Below are 23,231 nucleotides of genomic sequence, written 5' to 3' on the forward strand. Positions count from 1 at the left end.
TTTTACCCCAAAGTTGTTGGGCGCTTTTTAGGATTGAAGTTTTGAAGTTGTTGAGCTTTCTTTACAATTTTACCCCAAAGTTGTTGGGCTTTTTTTTTTAGGATTGAAGTTGTTGAGCTTTTGGGGGGATTTTACCTCAGGAAAAAAATTAACTAGATTAGGACCCCGAAACAGACTTTGGACATGCCTGTCTTAGCATGAACTTCAAAGTTTATTCTGCTGCAGTGCAGAAAGTAAGTGAAATGGCAAACCCAGGAAAAAGCGGTGGGGAAGACCACAAACAACAAAACATTTGGTAAACCTCTGGAGTGCCTGAGGATGGCACTGTGACCCCATGTCCCTCGACTGGGCACTGATATTGGATACAGCCGCAGTACACACAGAAGCCTTGCCTCTGAGAAACAGCCTGTGGAAACGGAGAAACAGACTGACTTCAGCTCATCTGAAGGAGAGTCTAGTTAGGACTTTCCAGGAGTCGCACCCCCCTTGTATCTTCAAGTATTTTGGTGAATGTGATCACTGGGGATTTGAGTGCACCTGAGAGGTCAAGGTAAGTTGGCCACTAGATCAGGGCTTAAATTTGGTTCTTGGCTGGCGAAGGAATAAAGAGTGCCTCTGAACATGGGGAAAGCAGACCTGCTGCTAGTCTGCTGTGTTTTGGTTTTTTTTAGAAAAAATCCCAACAACATTCAGGCTTTTGACTTGATAGGGCTGCCATACGTCTGGGTATTATTGGGATTTCCAAGGCGGAATTGACATGGGGAGGGGGATTTCCGAAATGTGGCACTTTTTCCTGGATCTTAGGAAAGCCAATCTAAAAATCGCAGTTCGGGGTTTGTCTAAAATAAGCTCAACAACTTTTGGGGTGATCTGGTTTTCACTTTTTGAAATATGGCGACCCTGTGTGAGATTTAGGCATGCCTGTCACTTATTCAAAGAGCCTTACTTAAGCATGATATTTGTCGGCCAAAATCACAAGATATATAACATGGACTTGGGACGTTGTAGGCAGGCACAAATACACTTGGGTTGAGGTACTCTTGAAGAACAACATTTATTTTTTTTAAAAAGACAATTACCTAAAGTTAGCAGGGGATCTAGAGAACATGCATTGATTGCTGAGACATGGGAAGAATCCACATTTAATTGTAAGTGTCATTTTTCCCCCTGAGCACCAGACCAAAGTTGAATGGGGGACAGTTACTTTTTGTTGTGTAGAATCTTTATTTTAGCTTTGAGACACAAGACCAAACAAGGCAAGGGGAGTTGGAGACTTATGAAAGGATTCCCCATGTCGGCTGGCTGTTGTTGCTTTAAAAAAATTAAATACAGCAATGGAGGGGACACACACACTTTGAATTTGATTGGGACAGCAGACCGACCCCTTTCTCTGTGAGCCACATGCTTCATTCTAATTTCTATTTATTGAGAGTAAGTGATAAACGGTGGACTGAAGCAACTCACAAGGAAACATGATCCTAGGTACTTGTTAACTGTAGAGTGGCCAGCCAGGCAGTATTTTTACTGCTCTGCCCTGGAAAACTATGTTCTGTCAAGGAACTAGCCTTGGGATCCGAAAAGCCAGTGAAGTCCATATTCTGGGGGAGTTCGGATGATTTCTACAGGTTGAAAGAACACACAGGTGGGTGGGTGTCATGAAGCTTGTAATAAACAAAAATCTGCCCTGGTTCCCTTATGGGGGACACAAGAGCCCTTATAGAGTCCTTTGGAGGTTCTCCATCGGTAGGAGAAAATAACAGAGGCCAACCAGAGAATATTGAGAAGCAAAGCAGCTAGTAAGCCTGATCTTTATGGAACTATTGCAACAGGGTGCTCCCCTCACACACAGGAAAGGAGTAGGACCCAGAACAAAGGTGTGCCCGCCCTTATATAGACATTTTAAATTGCCCGCCCTGGAGTCCAAGACCACCCCCTGAAGGGGTATAGCTCAAGACCACCCCCCAGATACATCATACCTACATCACAGAAAGGGCGGTCTACAACAGAAATCTGAATGCATTGTTTATCTCCTGTCTGGCAGGTTACCTGTTATGGTCACTTGATTGGATTACCTGGGGAGCCTGGCCAGTCTTTTGTAATGATAAATACTTAGTTCCTGAGCCAGGCCACAGGCTCACCCTATTCATACACAGACATACCTTAAGGCAGGATTTGTGAACAAAAAGACAATGGGGAGGCTTTTCCATTTTCCTTCGGCCTTGCAGAGAGATATTTGAGGTCAATTTGGGAGGGACAAAATGGTTTCAGGACTTTTTCTGTGGGGTTTCAGACATGTGCTTTATATATGCAGTTATGAACATTATATATATATATATATATATATATATATATATATATATACCTTAATTTTTTAATTTCAGGCTGCATCGTAAAGCTAGCCCCTTTCCTCACTGTTTGTGGGTACTGGCCTGGGGGGGGGGGAACACATGAAATCAGACAAACGTGAAATCGGACAGACTAGTTGGACAAACAGCTCCAAGACAAGGAAGCAGTTTGAATAGTCACGTGAAACACAAAGATTACAATAAATAAAACGGGCCCTATATTTAAAGCCTGACCACCTAACACTTAAAGCACATGGCTGCCCCTCTCTGCCACCCCACTCCCAAGAAAAATCCTGGGAGCTGTAGTTTGCTAAGGATGCTGGGAATTGTAGTTCTGTGAGAGGGAACTACAAATCCCAGGATTCTTTGGGGTGTGTGGCATGTGCATTAAATGTGCATCAGATGCAGCCACTATTGGATCGTGGCCTGGTCCAGGGTGGGTCGCGACCGGAGCAGTACCAGCATGCAGGTATATAGAAAATGTTTAAGAAAGGGGGTTCCTGGATCTGAAAATATTGAATTGTTTCAAATGCATGCTGTGTATCTGCCCAAGGTTTTTCAGCTGGAGATTCCGGGCCTAGATAGGACCTTCCTTCCTGTGGGTTAATATGGCAGGAGGGAGCTAGTAAAATCTGCACCTGCAGCAGCGTGGCCTGGCAAATATCTATTGATGCTTCTCCTAGCTTGTGGCCCTTTACTTAATTGTTTTCTCGTTGCCTCCCTCCATTTTTTTTTGACAGTGGCTTGTGCTTGTGCTTCTTGGCTACTGGCCCAACCATCCATCTTTCTATCTATCCAATTTAATGAGTGCTAGGTAGGACTTCAAAGAGGAAACAAGTCGTTAAATAGTCCACTGTCAGGAAATGGGAAACTAATTAATAGGCCTCTTCAGGAAGGCCATGAACAAGGAGATAAGCAATTAAAGTGCCGATAGCCAGGGGAAAAGGGAGCTTTGCTCAATGGGATTTATTTTGCCTCTGAGTGGACATATATTAGAATCTTGCCCACAGGGATGGGGTTTGTTGGATAAAAAAACATTCCAGATTAAGAAACTTCCCAATACAGGGCTGTCTTCAAATGTATTCTAAAGGTTGCATAGTTACTCCTTGGCTCAGGGGGTTGCATAAATCCATACCCTCCAACATTTCTCCGATGAAAATAGGGACGCCCTAAGGAAAAGTGGGTCGCGGGTGGCGCTGTGGGTTAAACCACAGAGCCTAGGACTTGCAGATCAGAAGGCCGGCGGTTTGAATCCCTGCGACGGGGTGAGCTCCTGTTGCTCGGTCCCTGCTCCTGCCAACCTAGCAGTTTGAAAGCACGTCAGAGTGCAAGTAGATAAATAGGTACCGCTCCGGCGGGAAGGTAAACAGTGTTTCCGTGTGCTGCTCTGGTTCGCCAGAAGTGGCATAGTCATGCTGGCCACATGACTGTACGCCAGCTCCCTTGGCCAATAAAGCGAGATGAGCACCGCAGCCCCAGAGTCGGCCACGACTGGACCTAATGGTCAGGGGTCCCTTTACCTTTAAGGAAAAGTGGGACATTTCGGGATCAAATTTATTGAAAAACAGAACGGCTTCTGTAAATCCGGGGCTGTCTCTGGAAACCAGGGACACTGGAAGGTCTGGGATGGGATATCTGGAATTGCAATGAGGGGTGTAAAATTATATGCGTGTCCCGTGGAGCTATTGTTGAAATCCCTCTTCATGCTGCATGCAGAAGACCAGAATGGACACACCTCTGGGGAATAGCGTAGGCCCTGAGCCCATAAGACAATCTTGACATGTGATAAGAGAGAGAGAGGGAGAAACGGCCTCGGTCCTGTATACCTGAAGGAGTGTCTCCTCCCCTGTCATTCAGCCCGGACACTGAGGTCCAGCTCCGAGGGCCTTCTGGCGGTTCCCTCATTGCGAGAAGTGAGGTTACAGGGAACCAGACAGAGGGCCTCCTCGGTAGTGGCACCCGCCCTGTGGAACACCCTCCCTTCAGATGTGAAGGAAATAAGCAGCTATCCTATCTTTAAAAGACATCTGAAGGCAGCCCTGTTCAGGGAAGTTTTTAGTATTTAACGCTGTACTGTTTTTAACACTTGATTGGGAGCTGCCCAGAGTGGCTCGGGAAACTCAGCCAGATGGGCGGGGTATAAATAATAAATTGTTATTATTATTAAGTTGCAGGGTACATATTATTCTGGGGAAGGGTCAAGTTTGCCGCTCCTCGAGTGCGGAAAGTGCAATCTCGGCGTTCCCTTTGTGCGAATCCCCGGGTGGCTGTACCATCGTCCGGCACTAGGAGATGGAGCTGCAGGGTTGCAGGAACCATCTGATACTTGACCAGCTGCCCAGAAGGGCGAGTGCCAAAGCCGAGAGAGGACGATGCTACCTGAAGAACCCTCCGGTCCTCAGGTTTCAGCATGACCATTTGAAGGGAACAGCAGCTGTTCTGCCAACAGGCGAGCAGCTCGGCCTGAGAGCTCCCACTCTCGGGGCAAGTCTGAGGGGAGCGGGGGGGAAAAGGCCTTTTCTTTGGGATATTGCTCACTCCATTGAACAGTAAGTAGGCGGCGGAAACCCCAAACCCACCCCCAACGCTGGTGCCTGGCAGAGCTTTTGCGCCTCCTTGCTCTTTCTCGCAAGAAGCGGCTTGACCTCCACCTTCTCTTTTGCGTGGCTGATTATTCCTGCCTGGCTTTTTGACTGACCCATGGAGAGTTATGCGCTGTTGCTGCTGCTGCTGCTGCTGTTGCTGTTGTGACACCTTTGGCTAAAACACCATTTGGCTGTGGCTTCCTTTCCCCCCTTTCCCCTTAAAACCAGATAACCACCAGCTTCCTTCAGCCACGTTAGAAAGTAAAAAAACATGGGTGAGTCAGGGTGGGAGACACTGCTGAGGGGAGTTGTTGTGGGTGGGTGGGTGGTGTACACAGGGGCCATAAACAAAGCTGACAGGAGGAATGGTGCGGCCAAGATTTAAGCGGCACCAGCCTGTGAAGAAGCTGCTAATGGCTTGTGAGAGCGGCAGGGCTGTAAGGCGAGATGGGCTGGCTGACACCATCTTCTCCCAGCTCCAGGGGATGACTAGAATCTTGGCTTTCGCACCAGAAATGCGCCCAGCTCTTGCCGTCTTCAACTACCACTCTAAATATAAACCCAGGCCGCACACAGGGCTATTAGCAGTCGCCTTGTGCATGTCTGGACCTGGAAGTCTTTCTCTCTCTCTCTCTCCCCCCGCCCCGATCCTTGATAATGTGTGATTTCTTGAGGAATGGGTAGGGAAAGGAGCTTTGCCTATGCTCAGAGGCACTCTTCTCTGTGTCGTTCACTTTGCACATGCTCCAGCGTTGGGTTCCGCCACCAGAAACAGTTCATGGGACTGTGAAAGTCCTGTTTTGAAAAGAATACAACGTTCTCAGAAGATGGAAATGAGTTTTCTGGCTCATGAAGGAATATCGGTTTGTTCGCCTTTTTGCAGCAATATTTCCCAAATTGCTTGGCACACCTGACTCGCTGTTTGCCTGTTTGCTCAGAGTGTCTGAAGAGCTTAAAGTAGAATTGGTTGGGCCTATTTTCCGCCGCCAACCCTCCCCTTTGGCTCATCGATGGAGGAGGGATACGGTTTCGATGTGTCGCCCAAGGGCTTAGACTCGGTGGTGCACCAGGCAAGGACACACTGCATTTGAAGCTGAGAAACTGATTCAAGATCTCTCGCTGGGATCAGCAAAGTGCAGGGGTGGTAGAGAGAGAAAGGAAGGAGAAAACACGTCTGAACGCTCCTGTAATGCCAGATCTTGAGTTTGTGATGAAAAGGGTGTTTTTTAAATTATTCAAACCAGTGTTTAGTTTGGTCCCAAGGGAGAGGGTGGCCGCACATAGCTAATGCCACCCTTTATTTAGGGATTGCCACAAACAGCAGTTACTACATCACTTGTTTCAGTTATCTAGAACCATCTCCTTTTCATTCATTTCTCCCTGCTAGGATGAACCATTTCTCTGTGTTTGGGGATAAGTGGCTGCAGCAGAGATACACTGGAGACGACTCCGGCCTTTCAGGGGACAAGGCTGTGCTTCTTGGCCCATGGGAGCTTCCTTTCAGATTTGCGAGTCTCGCAAAAATAAAAGAAAGTTAGCTTCTGGGTGTGCGTAATATGTTTCCTACATCAGGTGCAGTCCTTACTTTTGGAAATAAGGGGTGCCAGGGCCGAAGTCGCATCTTTCCACCTTCTTGTCATTCTAACCCCAGGTCGCTAGAGGCTCGTTGAGGTTGTCTGTAGGAAGGGCACTCTGTGCATGGTCAGAGGCACTTGTATTTTTCTTAGCACATTTTAGGGCTGAGCAATGGCACGGGAAATTGGTTCTAAGTCCAGCAAGCCACAGGTCAGATCATGCGCTGCTCCTTATGATGTATATTTAGCAAAAGCAGCTGGAGGTACAATATATGGACCTATTTAGTGTATGAGTTTATGTAAGGGCATATGTATACCACTTCAGTTGGCATGGCTTTTTTCAAAGATCCATGTGAACTTTAGTGTGATGAAGTGCTAAGGATGTTGTTGTTGTTGTTGAAGTGCTAAGGATGTTGTTGTTATTATTGTTATTGCTGCTGCAGTTATTATTTTATTTATAGAATTTATAAACTGCTTTTTCGCAAAATCAAAGAGTTTGAAGGGACCCTGAGGGTCATCTAGCCCAACCCCCTACGATGCAGGAATCTCCACTAAATAAATCCATGACAGATGACCATCCAGCCTCTGCTTAAAAACCTCATCAGAGGTTTGAAAGCAGTTTCTAACAATAATAGGACGGTATAGTGAAACAATTCAGTAGAGCGAAAATGGAAGGTGGTTAACATCAAATTTATAAAAAAATTAGCAAGACAACCGTGAATAATAGCCTAAAACCCCAGAGTAAACGAAACAATTCCTCCAAAAGCCTTGAAGAAAGGTGGGTTTTGACTAGATGATGCAAGGCCAACATTTCTGTCCACACCTGTAAAGGTAAAGGGACCCCTGACCATTAGGTCCAGTCACAGACGACTCTGGGGTTGTGACGCTCATCTCACTTTATAGGCCGAGGGAGCCGGCGTACAGCTTCCGGGTCATGTGGCCAGCAGGACTAAGCCGCTTCTGGCGAACCAGAACAGCGCACAGATACACCGTTTACCTTCCTGCCGGAGCGGTACCTATTTATCTACTTGCACTTTGACGTGCTTTCGAACTGCTAGGTTGGCAGGAGCAGGGGAGCTCACCCCGTCGCGGGGATTCGAACCGCTGACCTTCTGATCAGCAAGCCCTAGGCTCTGTGGTTTAATCCACAGCGCCACCCGTGTCCCTTGTCCACACCTGTAGGGCGAGAGAATCCCAGAATCTGGTATCACCAACCCAACAAGTGATATTTGCTGGTGATGTTGCAGCAAGCAACTGTTCCCAGTCGATGTCAGAGTCCAGGATGGCTAATATGGGGAGAGGCACTTCTGATGGGAGCATCTGCTAAGACCAGTCATGGGCAAACTCCGGCCCTCCAGATGTTTGGGACTACAATTCCCATCATCCCTGACCACTGGTCCTGTTAGCTAGGGATGATAGGAATTGTAGTCCCAAACATCTGGAAGGCCAGAGTTTGCCTACGCTATTTCTTTAATTAATGCACATACCACTTACTCGAACAAAAGACCTCTAACTGGTTTACAGAACTCTAGCGGCAGTGTTTTCTATTAGCTGTCGTTTCTGGACGGACTTCAAGGCTAGTAGCCCCATGCAGAGAGCAGTGCAGTGAATCTGCTAGAGATCTCTAGGCTTCTTACTTATTAGAATTGCTTTTACAGTTCAGAAGGTATTGCAGTTTTCTGGCTATAACGTGGGGCCCTTGACAACAGTAATTTCCCCAGAAGTTCTGTCCAGAACTTCTCCCCTCAGCAGCTCTGTGGCCTATAGTTATTGCAACTGCATGACAGAAAGCAAAAGAAGCCTTTTTTCCCAAATGACATGTATAGTGTTGTGGGAGGGTTTTTTGGGGGGGGATGGTGGTGGGAGGTTAGGCTTTATGAGTCCATTCTAATTCCTGGATTCAGCAAGTGTTACAATCTAAAAGAGGATCCCATTGTTGAGTTAGCCATGGCCCCTAAGTATGGGTCCTTATTATAAGGAAGTGGTTCTGTGCCACAGGGCAAATGGGTGGACCCCCTTCCTCACCTGGTGGGTAATGAGAAGCTAATTATTATTATTATTGTTGTTGTTATTATTATTATTATTATTATTATTATTATTATTATTTTAGAAATTTTTATCCCGCCCATCTGGTTGGGTTTCCCCAGCCACTCTGGGCAGCTTCCAACAAAATATTAAAAATACAATAAAACATCAAACATCAAAAACTTTCTTAAACAGGGCTGCCTTCAGGTGTCTTCTAAAAGTCAGATACAGTGGAACCTTGGGTTGCGAACGTGATCCGTTCGGGAGGCATGTTCGCAACCTGCAGCGGTGCGTCTGTTAACATGTGAGTCGCGATTTGGTGTTTCTGCGCATGTGCAAGCGCCGAAACCCAGAAGTAACCCGTTCTGGTGCTTCCGGGTTCGGTGCGGTGTGCAACTCGAAAATGTGTAACCTGAAGCGTCTGTAACCCGAGGTACCACTGTAATTGTTTATTTCCTTGAAATCTGATGGGAGGGAGTTCCACAGGGCGGGTGCCACTACCAAGAAGGCCCTCTGTCTGGTTCCTTGTAACCTCACTTCGTGCAGGGAGAGAACCACCAGAAGGTCCTCGGACCTGGACCTCAGTGTCCGGGCTGAACAATGGGGGTGGAGATGCTCCTTCAGGTCTAGTGGGCCGAGGCCATTTTGGGCTTTAAAAGTCAGCACCAATACTTTGAATTGTGCTTGGAAATGTACAGGGAGCCAGTGTAGGTCTTTCAGGACCGGTGTTGTATGGTCTCGGTGGCCACTCCCAGTCTCCAGTCTAGCTGCCACATTCTGGACTAGTTGTAGTTTCCTGGTCACCTTCAAAGTTAGCCCCACGTAGAGCTCATTGCAGTAGTCCAAGCAGGCGATAACTAGAGTTTTATGTGAGCTAGGCCAGAGACAGGCTGAAGAGAACAGTCAGAGAGGGAGAGCCATGCTTGATTTCTGCTGGAATCCAAGGCAGTGACAATGGGAGAATCAAAGACCTACTGGAGTGTAAATGCTGTGAGCTCCTCCGTCGTAGGCTCAGGTTGTAGATATGTGTAAATAAACCCCATATCTTAAGACACCAAGGTCTACTACGCTATTTGGAGGAAATCGAACATTGCGTAAGCGCCTGGAAGCTCCCGAGTCTCGCACCAGCTGGAGATTGGGGTGGCGGGCAACAATATTTTAGTCAATCTTACAGGTGCAATGATTTACCCATCTTCGTGTGTGAAAGGCACCTAATTCACCAGTTAATTTTGGAATAGATAATTGAGGGCCGGGGAAGGCTTCCACTGACCACGCAATCTCAAAAACAAGGAAGGGTCTAATATGAATTCATGTAATATAGGAATGGTGCAATCCTATCCATGTCTACTCAGAAGTAATTCCCATTGAGTTCAGAAGGGTAAGGCTAGGACTGCAGCCTCCTACCGTCAAAATTGCATTGGTAAACAAGATTTTCAGAGAGCTTGTGTGCCCTCTAACGCAGATATCTGCTTTCAAAGAAAAGCACTGAGTTACCTCTCTCGGGCTAAGTCTGTTACAGGAGTATTATTAACGCCTCTCCCCCTCTCCTCCTTCAAGCCACATTTAAAGCCCCAGTTCTACACAAACCTTATCATATCTGGGTACAAGGCTGACATGATGCATTGTGGTCCCTTTCTCTCCCCGCCACATGGCTTCTATTTGCAAAAATGTGAGAACAACATAGATGCATTTCTGCCTCTCCATCACTGTGTCTCGTTTGCTTTCGGGGGCAGCTTTTTACCGGGTTGGCATTCTTGGGAGGAGACTGTACTGGAGTTTCATGATAATGAACTTGGATCAGGCCAAAGGTCCATTGAGTCCAATGTTTCTAACATTAGCAAGATATGTTTCTCTGGAAAACAGGGCCAACCCCTGCAGCATTTAGCTGTATACCTGAAGGAGCATCTCCACCCCCATCATCCAGCCCGGACACTGAGGTCCAGCGCTGAGGGCCTTCTGGTGGTTCCCTCGCTGCGAGAAGCCAGGTTACAGGGAAGCAGGCAGAGGGCCTTCTTGGTAGTAGCACCTGCCCTGTGGAACTGTTAGAGGGGTTTTTTTCCTCTGGTGGCAGATGACAGAAACTATGACACCACGAGACCAATGTAAAACCAAATCAAATAAAGGTTTTATTACAAAACAAAGCTTGTGGGTGTTTTCCCCTGCAGGCAAAGTTCAAACTGCAACTTTTCCTCCTTTCATAGTCATGACCAGCTGTACCCAATCTGCCCAAAGCTCACAGAAACAGTTCTTAAAGGTACAAACATCTTTACTGTTTCTTTGCAGAATGACTCCCAACAGGAACGCCCTCCCAGCAGATGTCAAGGAAATAAACAACTATTTTGCTTTTAAAAGACAACTGAAGGCAGCCCTGTTTAGGGAAGCTTTTAATGTCTGATGCTGTATTGTTTTTAATATTCAGTTGGAAGCCGCCCAGAGTGGCTGGGGAAACCCAGCCAGATGGGCGGGGTATAAATAACAAATTATTATTATTAGTAGTAGTAGTAGCATTAGGGGGGAAGTCCCAGCAAAAAGCCTCCAATCAGTGCCCATGAGAGCTTTTTCTTACTACTAACAGGAGCACACGGTGAGGTGATACCACAGGGAGGCTTAGGCCTTCCCCTGACCTCCCCACATAACAATTTCCCTCCCTTACCTAACATTATTAAAATAAAAAAACCAGTGACAATGTTTTTTAATCATGTTGGTGACATAATGTGCAGTTAAGGTCTTTAAAAAGCAGCCTCTGGCCATTTCTACACCTTGTATTGATGAATTCCATGTTTTCCGAAGATGTACTTAGTTTTTTTTTGGGGGGGGGGGCTTGGGGCAACCGCCAGTATGTCGAATCCTGTTTCATTTTGATTGTTGTTGTTTTTATATATCTTTGGTATACTTCTTACATTTTAATATTCTTAGATGCCTTGAGTTCACAAGGTTTTGGGGTTTGTTTGGTTTTAAAAAAGGACAAATATACCGTTTTTTTTAATGAATGAAATAAATATCGAGAGAAACACAGCCAGCTTTTGAAATCGGCATTTATTCAAATTTTGTTGTTCTCCAGCCAAGTAACACGTACAAAGATGCATTTGTTAAAGTGCCCATAAACACCTTTTAGTGTGCAAAAATGCATTATATTAGACAAAACTGCTTTGCAAAAATGTATGTTTTACACAAAATTAAATGCAAAAAAATGTGCATTTTAGGAGAAATTCTCATTAAAGTGCTGGTGAGAGTTTTCACGAGGACTTAAAAAAAAATTCCAAGCTGATGTGGAAATGTGGAGAACTGGGGAGGAAATGAGAAACTGAGAAGAACCAAAATTGACAGTCGCCCATCCCTATTTCTAGTAAGTGAAAGGTAAAGGGCCAGTCGTGACCGACTCTGGGGTTGCGGTGCTCATCTCGCTTTATTGGCCAAGGGAGCCGGCGTACAGCTTCCGGGTCATGTGGCCAGCAGGACTAAGCCGCTTCTGGCGAACCAGAGCAGCGCACAGAAAGGCCGTTTACCTTCCTGCCAGAGCGGTACCTATTTATCTACTTGTACTTTGACGTGCTTTTGAACTGCTAGGTTGGCAGGAGCAGGGACCGAGCAACAGGAGCTCACCCCGTCGCGGGGATTCGAACTGCCGACCTTCTGATCGGCAAGTCCTAGGCTCTGTGGTTTAACCCACAGCGCCACCCACGTCCCGCTATTTCTAGTAATGCTCCTTTTATTTCCCAGACCGTTAATTCAGAAATGACAAAGCGTTGAGAGGGAGGCCTCACTCAGTGGCAGATGACCTCCCTGCGTGAAGAACGCCCTTGCTTCAATCTTGGCCGTTCACAAATTTGAAAAGACGTAAGCGTTAGCTTATTTATTGGGTAGTAGTTCAGACCCTGCCGCTCAAAGCCACTTCCTCAGAGTGCGTTTACAAGGAAAGTACAAATCCAATTAACAATGCTGAAGCCTTATTTACCACGGGGATCCAGGGCCTGAGCCCATTTAGCACGCACTCCCTACCTCGGAGGAGACAAAGGCACCAGGGACCAGTTTCTTCAGAGAGAAAGGTTTTTATTTTCATCTGCGCAGAATGGCACCAGTGGAATAGCTTCCCAAGACTGGCGCCTTGAAACAAAGGAGCATTCAGCTTTTATCACCCTCAGTTCTCCTCCTGCCCCCCCTTTACACCCAATCATATGCACCCACCTATACTGTTCCTCCCCTTACACCAATCATATGCATCCACCTATGCACCCCACCTTCTTGGAGCATGGGGGGAGAAAGGCAACCTACATTCCTACGCATGCTCAGTTAGTGAATTACTACGTGTCCTATTCTCTCCATATATGCTCTCCATATACGTGTCCATTCTATTCATATACGCTACGTGGTCATTCTTACTAGGGGCCATTCTAACCTAACAAGTTTAACTAGCCTAAGATACTGTTTGACTTGCCTAAGATACTATCAGAAGATAATATCATCGCTAGAGCTCTCCAGCCGAACTTGTTTGACTAGCTTAAGAGATACACGTACCCCCTCTCCCTTCAATTCCCACCTCTTCTTTTTGGGACAACCTAACTCCTAGGTTCGTCCAATGGGAGGGGACGGTATTCTTGCATTAAAGCAAGCACACGAGGTCCCATCATACGGGAGACCATCCTGTGCATCATATTTTGCAAGCATTGCATTAAGCAGGGGATACAGAAGCAAAGAAGAAGCAAAATTAGCAGGGGTCCCATCATCACAGCAAAGAGTCCTCGAAGCCAACCACTTGGTAGGAATTTGTCTAACCAGGACATATTCCAGCCTTCCCAAGTTTGTACCGGAACGTGTGCCACCTTTTCTATGCTGGCAGCCAAATCACGGATGGCTTCACCATGATCTGAAATATTAAAACAACATGCTCCGCCAGTTAGGTTGAGGGCTGCACAAAAACCACCTTGTTTAGCCAAAATGAAAGAAACGCATTGCGTGTCACATCCAATTGCGTGGCAATTAGCCTAAGGGCCGTGGCCGTCGTGTTAGCAACAATCTCTACCACTGCCTGGAGTCTGATTATGCAGTTCAAGTTATAGATTGGTTGGCTCCCTTGCCTCAGAGATTTTCTCTCTCCCTGATTCCAGGAGGCTGGAGCATAATGGGCCAGTATCCTTTCCAGAGGCCACTGATTTTGGCCTCAATTCTGGGAGCTGCCACCTGCAAGTGTTGCCAGGTCAGCTGAACGTCTCCTTCTAGGGGTGCAGAGAATATCTGGTCAGGAATCCACATGGGGGGTATCAAGTAGGCTGGAAAACAGACCCCATACCATCCTCTTGGGAGGGCATGATAGGCCTTTCTGCCACACACCCAGTAAACGTCCTGACCATGGGCAGATATGGTGCCTGTCAGCAAGCGGGCTAGGCATGCAGTCAATTTGCAACCAGAAAAAGTTCCTGTCTCGGACTCAGGCATGTTAGTTGGGGCTGGGAAGGTACGATCACAGTGGGAAGTGCCCACATAGGTCTGAGCGTCACTGGCGTCATTTGATTTGTTGACACAAAGGCAGCCAGTGATCCTGTGAACCTGGAAAGGGACGGAATGATTCCATAAAGAAGAATGGTTGCCCAGAGGCTGGAAGGCAACAAGTGGAGTTGTAACCAAGGATTCATTCCAAGGCACAGGGAGGAGTGGCATTCCTCCCAGAGCATCTACAGGGGCCAGAGTGCAAACGGCACAATTGGTCCGATTTGCAGAGAACGCAACCATCTCAGCAACCTGAATCCATTTATTATATGTGTGGTGGGCCCCCCACGATTGCAGCAGTTGTCTGGTCACTGTGAGTGGTATTTGCATTTGAAAGGACAAAGGCAGCAGAAATACCAGCACGGGGACCCACAGTCGTATTTGAGCCATTGTATGCACGTGGTAGGGCTTAGGTAAGTGCTAGAGAGTGGGCTGGGGTGTAATCACGCTGAAAGAAAAGACCCACTAGACACTGTCCTCTGCAGGGGTGGCGTAAAGCAAATCAGGCACAGGTACCTTCAATAAAGTTCAGTTATGCAAAAGGAAAGAAAAGAAAATGTGAAAATGTCCTCTTTCAATCCATGCTGGATTCTTGAGCCGTGCAAAACGTCAGCTTCTGGAGTGACGTGAGCAGGGGTCTCTTCCAACACGGCTGGAGCGATGTCTGGGTGTCTGGGGTGAGTCGAAGGGGCCAATGCAGATCAGGTGTCACAGATGCTGGTGACTTTAACAGCTGTAGAGAAACAGGACAGCCTCTGGCTGGTATACCTGTCCAGAGAAAAGAAAAAGAAAACACACGGCAGAACGACTGCACATTGACAGATAGCATTTGCACCTAAGGTATAGGCCTAGATGCTTGGCAGGAAACTTCACAAGCGGTTAACAGTTCTGTTCCTTGGGTTTAGTTTTGCCAGCTGAGATTTTTTTTCTTTTAAAGTCTCATTCGTGTGCTCTAAGTTTCAGAGCTCTCGTGGCCTCTAAGCCATGTTGCAAATTTCAGTTGATTTGCCAAAGACTGCCAGTCTCTGTAAAAAAAACAATGCGCTCCTTGCTTCTGGCAAAGTTTCAAATTCCTCAAAGTATCAATTCCTATGGTGCAGAAGCGTTTTAATCTGAGCATGCTGCACTTCTTCAGTAGCTCCTAAAATAAAATTCTCTCACAGAAAGCATTTACTTGCTTTTTTAAGAAAGTCATTTCTTCAGGTTAGTGCTTGAGGCAAGGGGGGTGGGTAACCCTTGGCCTTCTGAGTTTTTTTCTTTGTGGCTGAACCGTAAATCCAGACAGTGTGGGATTCAAGGCAGCTGGTTGGTAAGAATGCAGCATTTTCCTCTTGGGATAGCAGCCAAGAGATAACGCTCTGAAGCTACCTCCAAGTGCCTGGTACAAGGAGGAGAAAAAAAAAGCTGATGTCCTGTTACTTGCATGAATGAGAAACAGTTAGTTCACTTGCTTCTAGCTGCAACAGTCTTTGAACAAAGGGGAGGGAAATCATTTTCAGAAACCTCATTCTGTGTGCAGAGCAACCATTGTTGGACCAGGGCCAGGCAGCTTCTGGGAACCTGCGTTTGTTGGGCCTGGTTTTTTCATAGTAAGTTTTTTTCTTTGTTTTTAATTGTCTCTCTTTTTAACAGTTCTGTCCTATGCGGCTCTCAAAGCCTACCCTTCTGTTTCTTTCTTGTCACTTCACATCCTTGCATTGTGCTGCTTCTAGAACCAAGAAGCCACATCCAGCTCACTCTTTTGGATTGCTTACTGGCTCTATCTCACGCTGCTCTTTAAAATCTTCTCTTTCTGCCAATTCACATACAGAAATACTCTTTTGGACTGCTTGTCCACTTCACCTGATTCCTTCTGAATTTCACCCTTCTCAACTTCCTCTTGTCTTTCTCCTGTCTTTTCTTCCTCCGTCTCTTTTTGCTTTTGGGGGTTGGGTAGGGGAAACCTCATTTAGCCCTGGTGCAGTTGCTGCATAGGGTGGAGGGGGCTAATTATTCCTTCCTCCTCTTCTTCTGGGACTGTTCTTCTGGGACTGGCAAGACTGCTGTTTGTTTTTCAAATTTGTAATTGTACTGAACACAGTTTGACTTGGGCAGTCACAATTCTATTTTTCCCAAAGCCATGAGGGATTTTGATCCACATTGGCTTTCCAGATAGAAATGTAGGGGATTTGGTCTGGGTGGACATTGATAATATTTCTCCAGAGGGGATTGATTAATTGCAAATCAAAAGTTCCCTCAAAAGGCACCCAGTCCCTGTGTCGGCCAGTCCACTTCACAAAGTGTTCTGAGTCTCTCTTTCCAGTTGTTTAAGAAACATTCCAGAGGGGTGCATTTACTTTCCCCCTGGGAGGTGCATTTACTTCCTCCCGACCTCATGTCTCAACAAAGTAATCCGCTCCTAAAAACAATTTTGTCCAGGCAAACAACTTCCACTACAGACTGTGACTTAATTGCACAATCCTGCACACGCTTGACCATGGGGCACTAAGCCATGGTCACTCAAACATTCATCCTTTCACTGGATTACTTTTGACACACTTCACACACTTTATTTCCCCAAAACCTCCCTTTCCCTGTTCAGCCATTACCTCCTTTTCCCGGCGGCACTTTATTGCCACTGCCAGGTGAGACTGATCAGGTCTCGTGCCCCTTTCCCTTGGGCTTACCTTTTTCCGTCTAGACCCCCTTCCTTCTCCTTCTCCTTCTCCTTCTCCTTCTCCGGCCGGTCCTTTCTCTCTCTCGACCGAGTGTCTCCACTGCAAAGCGGTCTGGCGGACTCCCTCCACGAATCTGGTGGAGTGCGCGCGTGGAATTCGCCAACGGCCTTGGAGCTGTTCACCGCGGTCAAGCCTGGCCTCCAGGTATTGGGGAGGGGCTGAATCCCGGAAAAGAGCCCCCAGATCTGAAGCCTTATTTACCACGGGGATCCAGGGCCTGAGCCCATTTAGCACGCACTCCCTACCTCGGAGGAGACAAAGGCACCAGGGACCAGTTTCTTCAGAGAGAAAGGTTTTTATTTTCATCTGCGCAGAATGGCACCAGTGGAATAGCTTCCCAAGACTGGCGCCTTGAAACAAAGGAGCATTCAGCTTTTATCACCCTCAGTTCTCCTCCTGCCCCCCCTTTACACCCAATCATATGCACCCACCTATACTGTTCCTCCCCTTACACCAATCATATGCATCCACCTATGCACCCCACCTTCTTGGAGCATGGGGGGAGAAAGGCAACCTACATTCCTACGCATGCTCAGTTAGTGAATTACTACGTGTCCTATTCTCTCCATATATGCTCTCCATATACGTGTCCATTCTATTCATATACGCTACGTGGTCATTCTTACTAGGGGCCATTCTAACCTAACAAGTTTAACTAGCCTAAGATACTGTTTGACTTGCCTAAGATACTATCAGAAGATAATATCATCGCTAGAGCTCTCCAGCCGAACTTGTTTGACTAGCTTAAGAGATACACGTACCCCCTCTCCCTTCAATGCAACAAAAGCAATAAAACGCACAGGACAAAACTGACAGCAACAAAATCTAAAACAGCAGATGGCAGAGCAGCATTAAAAATGGGGGACATAAAATTTTAAAATGGCAGAGGAGTTGGAGGCGGCAGGAATGAGCTAGATGGGATCAGTGGTCTGATACTGTGCAAGGCAGCTCCGTATATATATTTTAGCTCTCCTTTTACGCTTTTTAGTTCCTGGTAGGAAGGCAGGGTGGCCAGCTGTCCTGAATTCCAGAGGAGAATTTCTCTTTTAGAAGGTGTGCTCTGTTTCAAGGGCTGTTTGGCCCATGGCTGGATTTCGGATAAAAGAGAGAGATCAGGGGCCTTGAACTTGTGTACTAGCACAAGGGCAGCAGATTGAGCCAGTACATAGGGCCGGCCCGCCCATTAGGCGGAGTGAAGTAGCTGCCTCGGGTGGTGGAGTCGGATGGAGTGTCCCACCCCTGCCACCACGGGGGTCATCCAGCGGCGGCAGCGACAGCTTGGGGCCAGATCTTGCGTAACTGTCGCAATATCTCGGCATCTACGTAACCCCGGTAAACGAGGCTTTGATGGGGTGGCGGCAGCGCCTTTCCGTTTTGCCTCAGGCGGCGAAACAGGATGGGCCACCCCTGTGCATGGGTCTAGATGTGGCCTGCCCCATGGGGTGCAACTGCAGTGCTGACTTCCTGGCGGTGGGGTCATTGCTGCTTACCCAGAGCTGGGAGTGGGCGGCAGCGGGCAGGTCAGTGCGGCGCGGGACACCAGTGAGCATGGCAGGTTAGCTCTGCCAGTATGTCCAGACTTTGCTGATGTCAAAGTGCAAGTAGATATATAGGTACCGCTCCGGCGGGAAGGTAAATGGTGTTTCCATGAGCTGCTCTGGTTTGCCAGAAGCAGCTTAGTCATGCTGGCCACATGACCCGGAAGCTGTCTGCGGACAAATGTCGGCTCCCTCGGCCAATAAAGCGAGATGAGCGCCACAACCCCAGAGTCGGTCACGACTGGACCTAATGATCAGGAGTCCCTTTACCTTTACCTACCACTTCATCATCATCATCACTTTTAATTTGTATACCGCCTTTCTATCTTACAATACTCAAGGTGGTTTACAAGCTGAAGAAACAAAAAATGTACAACTTACTGTATTTTTCGCCCTATAGGACACACTTTTTCCCCTCCAAAAATGAAGGGGAAATGTGTGTGCGTCCTATGGGGCGAATGCAGGCTTTCGCTGAAGCCTGGAGAGCGACCCCTCTCGCTCTCCAGGCTTCGCGCAGCTCTCCGCAAATCTAATGCAATACAGAAATGTGACAATAAAACTTTAAAATAGGCAACCTACATCAAAAAAGTAACATTCAACAATCATTAGAAAAGTATTAAATAATAATAACATATAAAAGTTAAACAGAAATCCACTCATCTGTTACAATAAAAAAATTCTAAACTAAAACAATGGCAAGCCACAGTACATAAAATGATACAATACAAATTGAAAAGCAGAGACTAGAGGGTGGGGCAAGGCAGGTGGAAGGAGGCCTTGCCTGATGGAGTCTCTCCCCTCACAGTCACTTCACCCCGGCTCTCACCCTCAGCATAAGCAGTATCTTAAGTCAGGCTTCCTCAACCTCGGCCCTCCAGATGTTTTTGGCCTACAACTCCCATGAACCCTAGCTAGCAGGACCAGTGGTCAGGGATGATGGGAATTGTAGTCTCAAAACATCTGGAGGGTCGAGGTTGAGGAAGCCTGCCTTAGGTCATCTATACCTGAAGGAGCGTCTCCACCCCCATCACTCAGCCTGGACACTGAGGTCCAGCTCCGAGGGCCTTCTGGCGGTTCCCTCACTGCGAGAAGTGAGGTTACAGGGAACCAGGCAGAGGGCCTTCTCGGTAGTGGCGCCTGCCCTGTGGAATGCACTCCCATCAGAGGTCAAATAAATAAACAACTATTTGACGTTTAGAAGACATCTGAAGGCAGCCCTGTTTAGGGAAGTTTTTAATGACTGATGTTTTCATGTATTTTTAATCTTTTGTTGGAAGCCGCCAAGAGTGGGGAATGGGGAAGCTCAGCCAGATGGGCGGGTATAAATAAATTATTATTATTATTATTATTATTATTATTATTATTATTATTATTCCATAGTTTTCCTCACTCTTGTGAGATTTGTTGTATTTCCGGTGAAATTAAAGTCATTACTAAAGTCAAACATATATATTACCATGTGGAAAAGGAGTGTGGGGGGGCAATGTGTAAGTGGCCACGCTCGTTCTAGCCCTGCAGGTTTAAAAAGAGCCTCCTGCAGTCTGGATACCTCTAGTTGTTTTGGAATGCAATTCCTGTGAGTCCCAACTTCCTAGGATTATTTGAACTGTGGTCAAAAACTCTCCAAGGCACCAGGTTGGGGGAAGGCTGGTTCAAAACATTTCTATTGCAGTGTCAAGGCTTCAGGAAAGCTATTCCTCCCTCTGTGGGACCCTGATGAGTGCCAGAGCGCATGGAAACTCCGTTTACCTTCCCGCTGCAGCGGTACCTATTTATCTACTTGCACTGGCATGCTTTCGAACTGCTACCTAGGCAGGAGCTGGGACAGAGCAACGGGAGTTCACCCCGTCACGGGGATTTGAACCGCCGACCTTCTGATTAGCAAGCCCAAGAGCTCAGTGGTTTAGACCATAGCGCCACCCACGTCCCTGCTAATTTTAATATATATTAGCATATGCTAATGTCTGCATATCAAACTGCTGTCAAACTATAGAGAACTGCCCTATCACTATGCAGAGGTGGATTTAGGGTCGTGCAACCATTTCCGGGGGGGAGGGCACCTTCCCTCCTCCTTCCCTAAGCCTAGTACAGTGGTACCTTGGGTTAAGTACTTAATTCGTTCTGGAGGTCTGTTCTTAACTTGAATCTGTTCTTAACCTGAAGCACCACTTTAGCTAATGGGGCCTCCTGCTGCTGCTGTGCCGCTGGAGCACGATTTCTGTTCTCACCCTGAAGCAAAGTTCTTAACCCGAGGTACTATTTCTGAGTTAGTGGAGTCTGGAACCTGAAGCATATGTAACCCGAGGTATCACTGTAATCACTAGGCAGCTAAATGGTTGGTGATTCGTTCTCTACTGACTGTATGTGATCATGTAGGACTTATCCACACAGAATCAGAACAAATGGCAATTGGGTTTTCTGCAGATTGCCGTTTGTTCTGATTTAGTGCTAAAGAGTGTTCTTTTTCAGGGGGCAGAGTGGAGGGGAAAGGCAAAACCAATCAGATGTGTTCTGAGAAAGCATGGGACCAGCAAAAGAAATGCTTACAGTTGTTCCTTGGTTCTCAAACTTAATCCGTTCCAGGAGTCCCTTCGACTCCCGAAACCTTTCAAAAACCAAGGTGCAGCCTTTGGTAAAGGCTGTTCTCCAACTGGAGTCCAGTGTTTCCCAGTTGTCAGTGTTTATACTACATTTTTTTTTTTTTTTTTTAGATTTGCCTTGAGAGAGTCTTTGAACCTCTTTAGTTGACCACCAGCATTATGCTTACCATTTTTAAGTTTGGAGTAAAGGAGCTTTGGAAGACGATAATCAGGCACCCGCACATCCCTCCATAACACATGCCCATCAAATTGGCAAGCATTTCACTAGTGGTTGTGTAAACTGACTGCAACCACAACAAAGTGTATGAAACAGGGTGGGTGGGAGGCATGTATTTCTACTCCAACATCAAATGCGTCTGTCTACTAATCACCAGAAAGTTCCAGAAAGTTTGTAATATTTTGCACGATTCTTCCAGATGAAGAGTTGAGGTGTGGTCATTGTTGCGCTGATATTTGCTGGGCAGTGATGGGAAATGGAGCGATGAAAGATAGAGCTATAAGAGATCTGTTTTCATCAAGTGCGCTACTCCAGTCTTAAGCACACTTACTTGGAAATAAATCTCATGGATTTCACTAGCTGGGCGTTCCTTCTCAGGCATTCTTAGGAGGACTGTGGCTTTAACTTTCTTCTGCCATGTATATATTTGTGTACAATATACTCTGCAATTTTGGACGCCTCAAGACTGGCAGGATTATGCTCTGTGCTGTTGCTTTTTAAACTTCTGTTCCGGATGGGCCTTTTAATACGGGCTCTTGTTTCACCTCCCAGGATAAAATTCTCTCCAGCTAGCCGCTAAGTCAGCTTCCTTCAGGGCGTCAGATAATCCCGGAAAGTGGAGGGAGGTCCTTTGTGCAAGTTTCAAATCAGGAAGTTTGAAGGAACAAAGTATGCCATCAAAACCGCAGAAGGAAATGGACTGGGCCAAGTGGCATTGGGTTACAGGGACAATTTTAGGTGTGAGAGAGGTCTGTATTTTCAAGCTACCTTTTAACCCAGGGGTCAGCAAACTTTTTCAGCAGGGGGGCCGGTCCACTGTCCCTCAGACCTTGTGGGGGGGCCGGACTATATTTTTTTGGCGGGGGGGACGGAACAAATTCCTATGCCCCACAAATAACCCAGAGATGCATTTTAAATAAAAGCACACATTCTACTCATGTAAAAATATTCTGATTCCCAAACAGTCCATGGACCAGATTTAGAAGGCGATTGGGATGGATCTGGCCCCCGGGCCTTAGTTTGCCTACCCATGTTTTAACCCAATGTTTAAAATGTGGGGTGCCTGAAGTTCAAGCCCAGCTCGAAGCGATACCCTCTGCCCTAGCAATCTTGCCGGTTTTTCCTAGCTGTGTGGCCCAGTTGTAGTAACACAATCATGAGAAAAATGGCATGTTGTCAGTAGTTAGACTAGTTAGGCATGTTCCAGCACTCTTTGATCTAAGTTTGCTTAGAGTCCTTTAGCACCCTTCCCACAATTAGTTGGAAGTGGAATGGTGATTTCACATAGCACTTTATATAGCACTTAGTTGTTCAACAGTGTTGTCGTCAAAGCTAAGATTAGAAAGTTTGTCCAGAAGTAAGTATTATTTAAAGGTCCCCATCAATATTAATTAGTAGCTTCCTTCTCACAGGTTCTGCCCTTTTGCTTTCTTTCTGTGTAGCGCATCATTGCTGATGAATTATGTCCTAATTAGTCAGTTCCTATTGCCCATAGGGAGGGCTAAGGGGAAATCCATTACTACTGCCATACTCCATTGAACACCAAATGGAAGAAGCAACAAGAAGCTTTTAATTAGAAGGACAGTAGCCTAGAAAACCTTCAACAGCACGTTGACTATATACACCAGACATGCTATAATTGTATTTCAGCTGGGGAAAACCTGCCGCATATCAAGTTTCAAAAAAAGGCCATGGGGAACACAGGAAACACTGAAATGCAACAGGATGGCAGTAGCATTGTCCAGATTCTCCAGTTTGCTTCCAGGCTACACTAAGACTCTTTAGCGCTGCCAATACATTGCTCTTTCACAGTCAGCTGGGATGGAATGATAACAGTTGCCCTGCATAATTCGTGATTTAGTGCTATCTCCTCCATTCTAGTCTGTCCTCACAATAAAGGCAAAAGTCAGGTCACATTATTGACATCAAGCCTCCCAGTGTGATCTGAAGTGTCTTTACTCAGAAATCAGTCCAGTGAGACTTCCAGCAGAATGCTAACTAGGGCTACTCAAAAGGAAGGCTTATTGAATTTAGTGGGGCTTGCCCTTGGGAAAGGAGAGTTAGGATTGCAGCCTTAATCCTTAGAGAGTGTGCTTTGTTAATGTCCTGAACTGCCCTGTACTTTCTTGCTTCCTAAACTCAGACG

At 46.6% G+C, this 23,231-nt stretch overlaps 1 protein-coding gene across 1 annotated transcript in view; it reads left to right on the forward strand.

Annotated features, from left to right (window-relative positions):
* Positions 1 to 4,725: 4,725 nt before the first annotated feature.
* SCN4A (sodium voltage-gated channel alpha subunit 4) overlaps positions 4,726 to 23,231 on the forward strand; it is a 104,535-nt gene continuing 86,029 nt past the window's right edge. Inside the window, exon 1 of the mRNA XM_083409410.1 lies at positions 4,726 to 4,894. The gene's annotated coding sequence lies outside the window, so the exon portion shown is untranslated. The remainder of the gene's footprint in view (positions 4,895 to 23,231) is intronic.

This window comes from Podarcis tiliguerta (genome assembly GCF_965153285.1).
Source record: "Podarcis tiliguerta genome assembly, chromosome: 13".
NCBI classification, from domain to species: Eukaryota; Metazoa; Chordata; class Lepidosauria; order Squamata; family Lacertidae; genus Podarcis; species Podarcis tiliguerta.